This window comes from Chiloscyllium punctatum, chromosome 26 (genome assembly GCF_047496795.1).
Source record: "Chiloscyllium punctatum isolate Juve2018m chromosome 26, sChiPun1.3, whole genome shotgun sequence".
Classification (NCBI taxonomy): Eukaryota; Metazoa; Chordata; class Chondrichthyes; order Orectolobiformes; family Hemiscylliidae; genus Chiloscyllium; species Chiloscyllium punctatum.
This window is the reverse complement of record NC_092764.1, coordinates 79,064,383-79,077,730: the sequence shown is the minus strand read 5'-3', so window position 1 is coordinate 79,077,730 and position 13,348 is coordinate 79,064,383. Positions and strand designations below refer to the sequence as shown.

Below are 13,348 nucleotides of genomic sequence, written 5' to 3'. Positions count from 1 at the left end.
ATCTGCAGTTCTTTTATTAAATTTAAATTCCACTGCTTCAGATCCTACTAGATTCTGAAACATGTAAATGGCTCCAAATTATAAGGCCTCTGGAATGTTTACCAAACAATATAAGCACTTTTGTTGTACCCCTGGAGTGGTGAAGTTTAAATGGAAATTTAATAAAATTGTTTTGCATTGTGAAGAGTTCTGCTAGGATAAATTAGGAAAGATTACTTCCTATGGTTGAGGAATTAATGATCATGAGAAATCAACAATTTGAAATAGTTGCGAAGCAGGTGAAAAAAGTAGGGGGAGAAAACTATTGTGTATTATAACAGCAGAGATTGTTAGGGCAGAAGTCGATTAATACTTTATAGAATCATAGAATCCATACAGTGCAGATAAAGAACATTTGGCACATCAACTCTGATCCGAACCTCTGAAGAGATTTCCACCCAGAACTGCCATCACCCCACCCCACCCCCACAACCCCGCACTTACCATGGCTAATCCACCTAGCCTGCACATCCCTGGACATTACAAGGCTATTTAGCATGGCCATTCCACTTAACCGAATCACCCAGCAGAATCCCACACAGAGATAGGGAGAATGTGAGTTGCCGAGGTTAGAATCAAACCCGGGCTTGGCGCAGTGAGGCAACAGTGCTAACCATTATTTCACTGTGCTGTCCAAAAAAGACAAAAGAAAATTGAATAAATATTTTAAGCAGAAGGACTCACAAGCTAAATAGTGAGAGCAGGAGGATCAGTTTTGGATCTTGCAAAGACCTGGTACAGACTGTATGGTCTGATTGGCCTCCCTCAATGGTCTATGATGAAAATGTTCACAGTTAGTAAGTCAATGGAAGTGGATAGTAGATTTTTTCGATACTTTGGTTCTATCCTTTTAAGCTCTCAACATCAGAGAACTAAGTATTGGTCAAACAACATTTGCAAAAGCTTCTTCTCAGTCTATCCTTTCTAAAAAAGGATATGACTTATTTGGAAGGGCAATATGAGCTCAGGACAGAACATTCTATAACAGTAATGCAATTTTGCACTTTCCACCTGTAACAAAAACATAAATTGCTGGAAAAGATCAGCAGGTCTGGCAGCACCTTTGCAGACAATTCAGAGTTAACATTTCAGGTCCAGTGACCCTTCTTCAGAACTCCTGCTAGTACTTCCAGTGTCAGTCATCCTTTGTTTTCTAGCATGTTCATCCCTTTATCTTATTTTTGTTCTTATTCACCGCTATTAATGTGAGTCACTGAAAGTGATTCCACATGCAGTGCTGTTTATCCTGCCCCCTTTGCAACTACCTTAAATATCAACTGCTTCTGTTGTCCATGATAACATTATTTTGGATGCAAAGTAGAAAATATGTTCTAAAAACCATACAAAATACAGCAGATATGAAAAACAGGAGAATCGAAATTTTAAAACAGCTTGAAGTCTCATGTCTAAGCCTTTTTCCATGGTGTAGTCCTGGAACATGCCTTATAATAGATTGCCACTAAATTGCAGACCTGTAAGAATTTCTAAAGGAACTGATCATATTTACTAGTCCAGTACTCATATTTACAGAAGAGTTTGTGGTTTATTTGAACAATCTATGGAACCTATTGATTTCTCACAGTTTTGGTGCTCTGCTTAGTAAGTGGCTGTAAAAGAAGTAGGTCTTAAATCATACAAAGGTTCCATTTCACAAATAACAAAAATCCATACTTAGGCATTGCTGAAAGTTTGTGATGTTGCACAGGACAGAGATGAGAGAACAGGTTCTTTAGAAGTGAAGGTGAATGATTATGCCATTTTATTTCCTGGAATTTTTAAAGCACCTTGGCAGGTCTCTACATCACTGGAAATCAATCAATAGAACAAACCGTTTTCATTGTACAATTCATATTCATTGTCATAAAAGTTTCAAAGCTGAACGACAGCTCATAAATATTAGGATTCCACACATTGATTTTGTTTAGAAAAGTAAAAGCTTTAAGTAATGCCTGATTAAATGTCTCGTGACATCTAAAAATTTAATGTACAATGAATTACTTTAAAATACAAAGCTCCCACGTTAAGAAACGCAACAGCCATCTTGCACAGCACGATCTAACATTTAGCAATGCAATCAATGATCAATTAATTTGTTTTTAATGGAAAAGAAAGAGTGTTGGCTAAATCACTAGGAGAATTAAGTGTTCAACTTTGGTGCTTTGATGTCTGTATGTTGCAGTAACCCCTACAGATTCCTCTAGTGTGTTGACAACAAGCTATGTATGTACTACATATAAATATATAGATATATATGAATATAGGCTTACTAAGCTTGTAACTGAGAAGATCCATTAAAAATCACTGGGTTTTTTAGATGATCAGTCTTGTGAAGTCTTGGCATTTTACATTGACCAGTATTTTGGAAACTAACTTACAGACATAAAAGCAGGTTTTAAAACTGCTATGGAGTCTTTAATGTTCACCTAAATGAATAGATGGGGTTTTAATTTGACATCACATGCCAAGAATGATGTCTCTGACAATAATCTACTCAACCAGTCCTGCACCAAAGTATCAGTGTACAGTTAAGTGCTCATTTTATAGAGTGGGACTTGTAATCATCATAGCATAACAGCCATTTTTGATGAGGAAGGTCACCTTAGCTCATCTTTCCAGCATGATCCTGTAATTCCCCACAAAAGATATTATTCAATTATTTCCTAAATTATTTCAGTATTTTCATTGACACTATCCTTCCTGGAAATTTAATGCATGGGTTCATTCTCCATATGGAAAACTCCTACTTTTAATCCTCAAAGTTTTGACTAGCATAAACCAGTAACCTCTTTATCTACTGAAAGTTTAGTTTGAAGTAATTTTCTGAATCTACATTACCTATGCTGATGCTATTTCATATACCTCAATATGGTCACCTCACTTTAAGTTGGAATGCACCAAAATTCTGGTCTCTCCTTATAACTGTCACCTGATGTCAAAAATCAGCCTTGTGCTTTATGTCTTAACTGTCTTCATGATATTCAAAGTGTGGAGAAACCAGAACACTGTATGTTTAAGCATGAGCTTTTTTTTCATTTTATTTTCTATTCCAATTCAATTATTCAACAGTCAATTGGTTTTGTTGATTGAACAATTGTGGAGCAGCAACGTCAGATATACTAAATGCCCAGAATCTCCTTTTAATTTCAAACTCGGTTCACCATTCACAAGATAACTTGCACTGGCCATTTTGTTCTATGACATATGACAATTTACTCTTATTTATATGAAATTCCATCCATCATAGTTCCACTCCTGTACATATTTTCCAGTTCTCAAGGTTTTTCTTTAGACTAAATTGCTGTCCTAATTAGCATAATATACAGATGTCACCAATTTACATTATTTACTTGGATTAAATCAATATAAATTTTAAAGGAGAAAACAGAATCCCAGCAATTGCTAGAACATCCAGTGATGGTGTTTCCATACAGCTGTGGCCCTTGAACTTTTACATTGGTAGAGGTTATAGATTTGAAGGTACTGTTGAAGGTGTTGTTGGCAAGTTGCTGCTGTGTAACTTTGTAGTTGATATATCCTGCTAATATATTGTGTGGTAGAGGGAGTGAATGAGTTTAAGGTGGATAGGGTGCCAATCAAGAATTTGGCTAGGATGCTGCAAGCCTTTTCAGTATTGTTTGAGGTGGATTCATCCAGAGTATTCTATCACAGCAAAAGTAGAATAGTAGAGGAATTCTATCTCACATGTGTACCTTGGCGATGGAGGACAGTTTTAGGGGAGTCAGGGGGAAATTTACGCATCTCAGAGTTCCCAATCTCTAACCTGCTCTTGTAGCCACAGTATTTATATGGCTTTTTCAACTAAGTTTCTGATCAGGGTAACATTGAGAATCGTAGCAACGTAATGTTGGAAAATATCATGGGAAGATAGTTATCCTTTCTTAGTTCAGAAGAAGGGTCATTGGAACTGAAACATTAATTAATTAATTCTGATTTCCCTCCACAGATGTTACCACACCTGCTGAGATGTTCAGCAATTTCTGTTTTTCTTTCTGATTTCCGCATCGGCAGTTCTTTCACTTTTTTTCTTTTCTCTTCTTGGAGATAGTCACTCGCTGGCACAGGTGTAGCATGAATGCTGCTGCCCACTTCTTATCAGCTCAAGGTCTAAATGCTGTCCAAATATTGCAGCTGCAGATGCATATTGCTTCAATATCTGAAGAGTTGCACAAATAGTGCTGAAGATTGTGAATTCATCAGCAATATCCCCACTTCTGATCTGATGTTGAAAGAATTTTATTGACGAAGCAGAAGAAGATAGTTGGGTCAAGGACACAATGATGATGAACTCCTGCAAGGATGTCCTGGGGCTATGATGTTTGGCCTTAGCAACACAACTGTCTCCTTTGTGTTAGATATGTCACAACATAACTAATGGTGAGATCCCCCACTCCCCTAATTCTCATTGATGTTCATTTTTGCTCGGGATCCTTGATATCCCAGTCAGCTGTTTTGACCATATTTGGCGTCGGCATGTAATGAATCCTGGAGCTGTGTGGTCCTGGCAGAATTCAAACTGAGCACCATTAAGCAAGTTATAGCCAAGTGTGTGGTGCTTGACGTCTTTCATCATTTTGCTGGAAATTGAGAGTAAACTGATCTGTGGGTAATTGGCCGTATTAGATTTCTTTTTTTTTGTGGACAGGATACAGCTGGGAAATTTTCTACTTTGTTAGGTGCATATTAGTGCTGTAGCTGTATTTGAATAGCTTGACTAGGTATGTGGCTTGTTCTGAGCATAGCTGAAGATTTGCATCTGTGATCTTGAAGAGGTGTCCAAAATAGATCATCCACTGACAGTTTTAGCTGAAGATTGCTGCAAATGTTTCAGACATGTCTTTTGCACTAAGGTGCTAGGAATCCTTTTCATTTAAAGTTGGATATTTTATAGGACCACTTCAAGTTAAGTGTTAAATTCATCATCTTTCAACACTGCAGTATTGCAGAACTTTATTCTGATCCCTTGACTGTGGGATCATTTAACACAGACAATAGCAAATTGACTCTGCTTTTTAGTATGCAAGTAGACTTTTAGCTTCATCAGATTGGCACCTGATTTTTGGATTAGACTGGTGCTGCTCCTGGCATTGTCTCCTTCTTTCTCATTGAATGAAGAAAATATTTCAGGATTTGGTTCTAATTGAACATAGTTGATTTTCAGTTAAACAAATCTCAAAAGGAAAGAAAAGCACACACTGGAAATATCATAGATTCACTTACTTAGTTTCCATAGATTTCTATCTCCATCTATTGCCTCTTTGTATGGTTTTAGATAGACTTTTCTCCAAAAGTTACTATTCTGCAGAATACCCTCATGTCTATTGATGTACATTCCCATTAATATATGGCCAAAAAAAGTTAAAAAGATTCAGTGATTACTTTTGCAACTGTGGGAGGGTGCACATTAATATCTGTATTACCCACCGTCTCTGTCAAGCCCACAGCAACTAGCCTTGCTTTAGCCTTGCAAATCCAATCTGCAAGCCTATTTTGAGTACAAATTCAACTATATGGTACCTCAGAATAAACTCCAAACTTTCTTCAATAACATTATTCCCTTTGTTTTGGCTCTTATTATTTTATGTTATCAGTGTATTGGCAACCACATATATTCTACAGTCATGAGGACGTCTAGCTCTAGTATTATTCCGAGTCTAATTGTGGCCTTCATTTCTTCTACCTGCTGGTCTGAGGATTAAGATTGACAGTTAACTGTTCTTGTTGCATCTCCATGTGAATATGGTTTGACCAGTCAGAATCCTCTTCTCATGTTTTATAAAGTGGCGCATTTTTTTCAAGTCTGTTTATTGCATCCTAGTCTGATGAGTACAAGATGAATAGCTTCAAATTATTGTCTCATTTTAGCAATATTAGAGTCTGAATTTTGTAATTAATTCTTATTAATCATGAGGAATTAAATAGTTTGATTTCTATGTTTGATGAGTACTGTGTTACTAAAGTGACAGTCAGCTTTCTGTTCCACCATGTCTTTTATAGTACACCAAATTCCCTTTTTGAATTAAATTCTCTCTCCAATGGTCTCATGATACCCTCTGAATCTATTGAGCTGTCAACTTTGAGGAAAACCTGCTCCCCGTATTTAAAGTGTCAAATGTTCCAAAAAGAAATGGAACTAACTGAAGAGCTTTCTACATCAGGAGGACCATCACACAGCATAAAAGGCAATTTAGCATTATGTCCATCAGCTAATTGAAAGAGACTATATTGTCCAGCCATCTGGAATGAGTCATTTGCAGTAATAAATTCCCCTCTACAGACTTTGCTAATGGTCCAGTTCTGGTCCCTGTCCATTTTCCATAATTTTGTCTTTAATAACCATTTTATGAAAAAAGGAAATCTGATCACATGTCTACAAAATGTGGACTGAAAATATTTCCATCTGTCTTTAAATTTGTTGAAACCACCCCATTAAAATCAATTCATTGGAAGAGGCATTGAGTACAAGGATAGGCAAGTTATGCGTCAGCTTTATAAAACTTTAGTTAAGCCACACTTGCAATATTGCATACAGTTTTGGTCACCACAATACCAGAAAGATGTGGATGCTTTGAAGAAGGTACAGAAAAGGTTTGCCAGGGTGTTGCCTGGTATGTGGAATTTTAGCTACGAAGAAAGGTTGGATAGACTGGGTTTGTTTTCACTGGAATGCAGAAGGTTGAAAGGCGATATGATATAAGTTTATAAGATTGTAAATGGCATGGATAGAGTGGAAAGTATGAGGCTTTTCCCAGGGTGGAGGGGTCAACTACTAGGGGGCACAGATTCAAGGTGAGGGGCCTTGAAAGAGATGTGTGAGCCTGGTTTTTCACACAAAGGGTGGTGAGTGCCTTGATTGTGCTGCCAGAGGAGATAGTGGAAGCAGACACAATAGCAGCATTCACGAACCAACCAAATTAATTCATTAATAGAAAGGGGATAGAGGGACACAGATCCTGTAAGTGAAGATCGGTAAGGATGAGGTCAAGTATGCTTTTCCCTCTTGTTGCTTCCCTCACTACCTGCCGCAGACTCGGTCTAGGAATTACGTCCTTTAGGACCCGGCCAGCTCGATCAGTAGTACTGCTGCCAAGCCACTCTTGGTGGTGGCCATTGAAATCCCCCACTCTGGTGGTGGTCATTGTCTGGGACATAGTCATACCTTACAGATAACATCAGGCTGTTGCTTGACTAGTCTATGAGACAGCTCTCTCAATTTTGGCACTAGCCTCCAGATGTTAGTGAGGAGAACTTTGCAGGGTTGGCAGGACTTTTTCTGCTATTGTCTGTTCCGGTGCCTAGGTCAATGCCAGATGATTCGTCTGGTTTCATTTCTTTGAGACTTTATAGTAATTGGTACAACTGAATGGTTTGCTAGGCCATTTCAGAGGGCAATTGAAAGTCAACCACATTTCTGTGGGTCTGGAGTCACATGTAAGCCTGATTTCCTTCCCTGAAGGTCATTAATCAACCAGATGGATTTTTCCAACAATTGGCAGTGATTTGATGGTCATCAGTAGATCCTCAATACCAGATTTTTACTGGATTCAAATTCTACAATCTGCCATGGCAGGCTTCAAAGACAGAAGTGGGAAGTGGTGTGTGGACCTTGTACAGATTGGAGAGGTGCTAAATGAATATTTCTCATCGATTTTCACTCAGGAAACGGAGAATATTGTAGAGGCGAAGAATGAGATATGAGATATTAGACTAGAAAAAAATCAAGGTTAGTAAGGAAGAGGTGTTATCAATTTTCGAAGGAGTGCAAGTAGACAAGTCCCCTGGGATGGATGGGATTTATCCGAGCAATCTCTGGAAAGCTATGGAGGAGGTGTTGGAACCTTTGGCTTTGATCTTTGAGTTGTCATTGTCTACAGGTTTAGTACCAGAGGACCTCGCAAATGTTATGCCCTTATTCAAGAAGGACAATAGAGATGACCCAGGTAATTATACACCAGTGAGTCTTACGTCTGTTGTAGGAAAAGGTTTGGAAAAAGTTATGAGAGACAGAATTTATAATTATCCAGCAAGCAACAACTTGATTGCAGATAGTCAACATGGTTTCGTCAAGGGCAGGTCATGTCTCAGAAACCTCATTGAGTTTTTTGAGAAGGTGACCAAGCATGTGGATGAGGGTAGGGCAGTTGACGTGATGCACATGGACTTCAGTAAGGTCTTTGATAAGGACCCACCACCATTTGCTGCCTTCTTACAGAAAGCCAGTTTCTAATCCAAACTGCTAAATCACCCTCAATCCCAACAGCTGTTGGAGAAAATACAGAGACATGGGATTGAGGGTGATATAGCAATTGGATTAGAAACGGGCTTTCGGTAAGAAGGCAGTGAGTCATGGTCAATGGAAAATATTCAGCCTGGAGTTCAGTTACTAGTGGTGTGCCACAAAGATCTGTTTTAGGACTACTGCTGTTTGTCATTTTTATAAATGACTTAGATGCAGGCATAGGTGGATGGGTTAGTAAGTTTGCAGATGACATTAATATTGGTGTAGTAGTGGACAGAGTGGAAGAATGTTGCAGGTTGCAGGGGGACTTGGATAAACTGCAGAATTGGGCTGAGAGATGGCAAATGGAGTTCAGTGCAGATAAATGTGAGGTGTTTCACTTTGGTAAGAATAACAGGAAGGCAGAATACTGGGTAAATGGAAAGATTCTTAGTAGTGTAGATGTGCAGAGGGATCATGGAGTCCATGGACATAGATCCCTGAAGGTTGCCACCCAGGTTGATAGTGCTGTTGAGAAGGCATACGGTGTGTTAGGTTTTATTGGTAGAGGGAATGAGTTCCAGAGCAGTAATGTCATGCTGCAACTATACAAAATGCTAGGAATATTGTGTACATTTCTGGTCACCCCATTACATGAAGGATATGGAAGCATTAGAAAAGGTGCAGAGGAGATTTACCAGGATGTTGTCTGGTCTGAAGCGAAGGTCTTATGAGGAAAGGCTGAGAGACTTGGATCTGGTGTCATTGGAAAGAAGAAGGCTAAGAGAGGATTTGATAGAGACATACAAGATGATCAGAGGATTAGGTAGGTAGACAGTGAAAGTCTTTTTCCTAGGATGATGATGTCAGCTTGTATGAGGGGGCATAGCTACAAATTGAGGGGTGATAAATTTAAGACAGATGTCAGAGGCAGGTTCTTTACTCAGAGAGTGGTAAGGGCATGGAATGCCCTGTCTGCCAATGTAGTTAACTCAGCCACATTGGGGAGATTTAAACAATCTTTGGATAAGCACATGGATGATGATGGGATAGTGTAGGGTGATGGGTTTAAATTAGTTCACAGGTCGGCGCAACATCAAGGGCCGAAGGGCCTGTTCAGCACTGTATTGTTCTATGTTCTAACTCGGATCCTCAGAACATTACCTGGGTTTCTGGTTAGTGGTCTAGCAATAATACCACAAAGCCATCACCTTCCCCTTATCTAAGTATTGACCATGCTCAATTAGCTCCACTGGTCAGGCCGCATCATCCACACAAGACTCTTGAAACAAACAGGATTTCACACAAGCCCCAGGAAGGAAGAAGAAATGCTTTGAGGACACCCTCAAAGCCTCCCTGAAAAGATACACTATCCTCATCTACATCTGGGAATCCCTTGCCCAAAACTATCTGAAGTGGATAGAGATTTCTTGGGAAAAATCTGAGCACTTTTGAGTCTTATTGTTGATTGCAAACACAAGTCAGGCAGGTCAGACAGAGTGGTGTGTGGCAACATGGACATTCTACCCTACTCTTCACTCCACCACTATCTGCCTCACCTGTGTCAGAGATTCTTCAGTCACCTGAGATCTCACTTTTAGTTCAAAATCAAGCCACCTTCATTCACAAGGGACTGCCTAAGGAGACCACTTTCGTACAATTAAACAGAATTAATACATAATTAACAATAACCTTCCCATCCTGACATGATTCCTTCAATAGTATATCCTTCGATCGATTTATCGACTTCCATTATTTATCTTGAATACATTTTATCATGACATGGATAGAACATTCAATGATCGTCAGGATTTTTTTCTTAATTTTCTGAAATAGTTTATTTGTTCTGTCCATTAATTTGATAGCTTTTATTGTAAAATGCTTTTTGAATGGTGCCTTCTATATTTGTCAAGCATATCGTACACGATCCAGTATCATTATAAAGGCAGAGTATTATCTCTCGTGCAAGATAGAAACATTTCATCATTCAAAGCAAGATTTCGTTTACAATCATTACTTTAAGTGGCATTAGATCCTTCAGCAATTGATACACCTAGGAACACTTCTCATTTCTTTAGCACCATACCTACAGGAAATTGCTAAGACTCATCTAAATTCCTGTTTCTAGCTCACTTCTCACGCTTTGTCCTCCCTTTGCATACACTATCGCCCCATTCATGGATCTTTCTTGGAGTAAATGAGGAATCACCAGCCGAATTATGGGTGAGGGAGTGGCGAAGACAGAGAAATGTGGGGGAGAAACGAGACAGACGAGGAAACAAAAAACACAAAGCAAAAATACAGCCAGCCAATATAGGCGAGCAATGCAGATGATCAGAGCATTCATTCTTCAACCTCCTAACCCTCTTCCTTCTCCCTGCTGTCGGCAACAAAGCCACAAAGAAGGTGTGACCAAGTGGCAGCAAACAGTGCTAAGCAAACGCACGAAGGGTGAGAAAGCAAACGGAGGTCAGGAACATTTCACGTAGCTTCGCAGAAGAGTCCGATTGTGCCTCCACGTCTTCGGGACCAGATCCAGGGGGTTCAAACAGGTCCGAATGTCGAAACAGCGCTTGGGTCAAAGGGCAGTAGAAATCAGTGCATCTCCGGATAAAAGAATATGTCAGGATCGTCAGCGTTAGTAATTTTGTCACATTAGCAGGGCAATCAAATCACAGTGGTGGTGATAAAATAACTAATAGTGTTGGTGCTAATTGCGGTAATCATCACTAACACAATTATTAATTTTCTTAGAGCAGCACTGTTTCTCGAAAATTGCGTACAATGGTAGTTTGAGACCAGGTTCTGGTCCTTTGGGGCCAATAGAAAACAGTCACTCTGGGGCAGGAAAGATCCCAAGTACTTTACAGAACAGGCGTGACTCGAAGCGGCTGCTTCCGAGAAAACCCCAAAGCAGGTATTGCATAATTTCACAGCGATAGTAATAGGATGGCCTGTGGACAACACTGATCAATAAAATACTGGTATCAAATCAATTTCAAGTGTTGAGGGAAAACATCTCCGCGGCACCCAGATGCAGGGGGAAAACAATATACGGAGGGGGAGGGCGGGGATAAAGGAGAGAGCAGAGGTGGAGAGAGGAATGGGGAGGGGAGGGGAGGAATGGGAAGGGGAGCGGGGAGGGGATGGGGAGGGAGAGGAGGACTGGTAAGGGAACTGGAGGGAGGGGAATAGAAAAGGTAAGCTTACAAAGGGGTGGGGGCGCAAGTAAGACGAAAGAGAAGGCATGGGGAGGAGGACAAGAGGATGGGTGGAGTAGGCAAAGGGAGGAAGGGTAGTGAGGGGTTTGAAATGTACACACTCGTAGAAATAATGGTAGTCAGTCGGCAGGTATGATATAGAACGAATACAGATCTCGAGAGGTGAGGAATAGAAACAAATTACAAACATAAAATGAGTGAGGAACAAAGGGAGAACAGAGAGTGAGAAATACCAAAGAATAGGGCGTGCGTGTGTGGAAGCTATGGTGGTGAGCAGAGAGAATGAGGGAGACAGAAAGTAGGCAAGCATGAACATTAACACCATTAGTTCTCTGACTCTTGAAACTGACAACTCGTCCCGGAGACCTATACTGTAGTGGTGCCCTCATCCAATATTCCTCCAGGTCGCTACTGGAGAATGGTCATTACTAATTCTCCATTCTGCCCCTCTATTTGACAAACAAGATTTTTCAGGGACCGGATCAGAGAACTACGCGTACACAAACGCAATTGACCAAGATACCCAGGGACCAACAGACACACCCTAATCGCTACGTATCTTAAACATTATGTTGGATATCGCACATAAGGTAACTACTACACTGCACATTGACAGTCTTCCGCCTACTGAACACGGAGCAGTCCTGGACTCCCGCTGTCGAAAGCAAACATTTAATTTGCCACGTCCTAACATAACAGTAAAATGGAAATCGCGCTAGATATTGATCTTTTGTTCTTTAATAACATACGCGGGAGGGAAAATCGGGAAGTAGTATTTGCATTCTGGATGTAGACCTGCCATTTCTCCAGAAACAATAGGACAATTTTACGGGGATTTATTATAAATCAAAACTGTAGTCTGAAAAGATATACTTTTTACAGTGCTCCAAACCTCCGTTAACACAATTTCAGAAAGATGTTACTTCAATCTTTAATTCCAGTCTCTCAGTTACTGTATGTGCCCAAGGTTTCAAAAAATATATTCTAGTAAATGCAAATAAGTGTTTTAAAGGTGTTCGATTACTTGTCCTTATGGACAATAAAAACGGTATCAGATACTATCTGAGCAGTATTATCCTCTTTATCTAAGCGATTACAATGAAAAGTAATAGGCAGGTTAGAAGAGTATACATTAAGTTATAAGAATGACAGTACCTTGTGAAAAACTCATCTTTGGTCCAGCTACCGTGCAATAAAACCCTAGAAGGAATCTTAACGCTAAGTATACGTTTGACAAGAGGTAGACAGTCTACAGTTGTACTTACTAATTCGAAATCCAGCCTGTTACCGATTTATTTGTTCCGACTCACCGGCTGAGTCAATCCCTGATGCTTGTATTTACTGTGGCTGCAGCTGTCAGGTTTGCATTTATTTCCTCGACCGAGGTCCTTGGTATGTTTGGCGGGATTGTAACTGCCAGTCCCTGATGCAACTTAGAGGCTGAACCAATGCTGGTATATTATCTGTGGCTGTATTCAGTCAGTCCTATCTGTAATTTCTGTGGTTGAATGCAGCTAGTGATTCGTACATTAGTAGTGGTTGACCCAGTCCTTGCTTTCATTCTCTGGGTGTGTGCAAGCGACTCCTATATATATTTTTTGTGGTTGCATACAACAAGTCTCTGGTTTAGTTTCCTGGGTGGAAAATAGATACGTTCTACTGCGGCTGAACAAAGCCAATGTCTCATATAGCTTTATCCTTCTAGTAATGCTGCTTCTCCCACTGTCAGCTTATGCATTGCTCTCTCTCTCTCTCTCTGTCGGTCTCTTTCTCTCCAGTTACAGCACCACCCAGCTGCTGAACAGCTCCGCGTCCAGACGTCATCACAACCAATCACCAAGCGGGATCCCAT

The 13,348-nt window shown here is 40.0% G+C and overlaps 1 protein-coding gene across 5 annotated transcripts in view; it reads right to left on the bottom strand.

Moving 5' to 3' along the window:
- smpd3 (sphingomyelin phosphodiesterase 3) overlaps window positions 1-13,348 on the bottom strand; it is a 310,905-nt gene extending 297,557 nt beyond the window's left edge. For all 5 annotated transcript variants that reach the window (XM_072547759.1, XM_072547758.1, XM_072547762.1 and 2 more), the window contains exon 1: window positions 12,762-13,348. The gene's annotated coding sequence lies outside the window, so the exon portion shown is untranslated. The remainder of the gene's footprint in view (window positions 1-12,761) is intronic.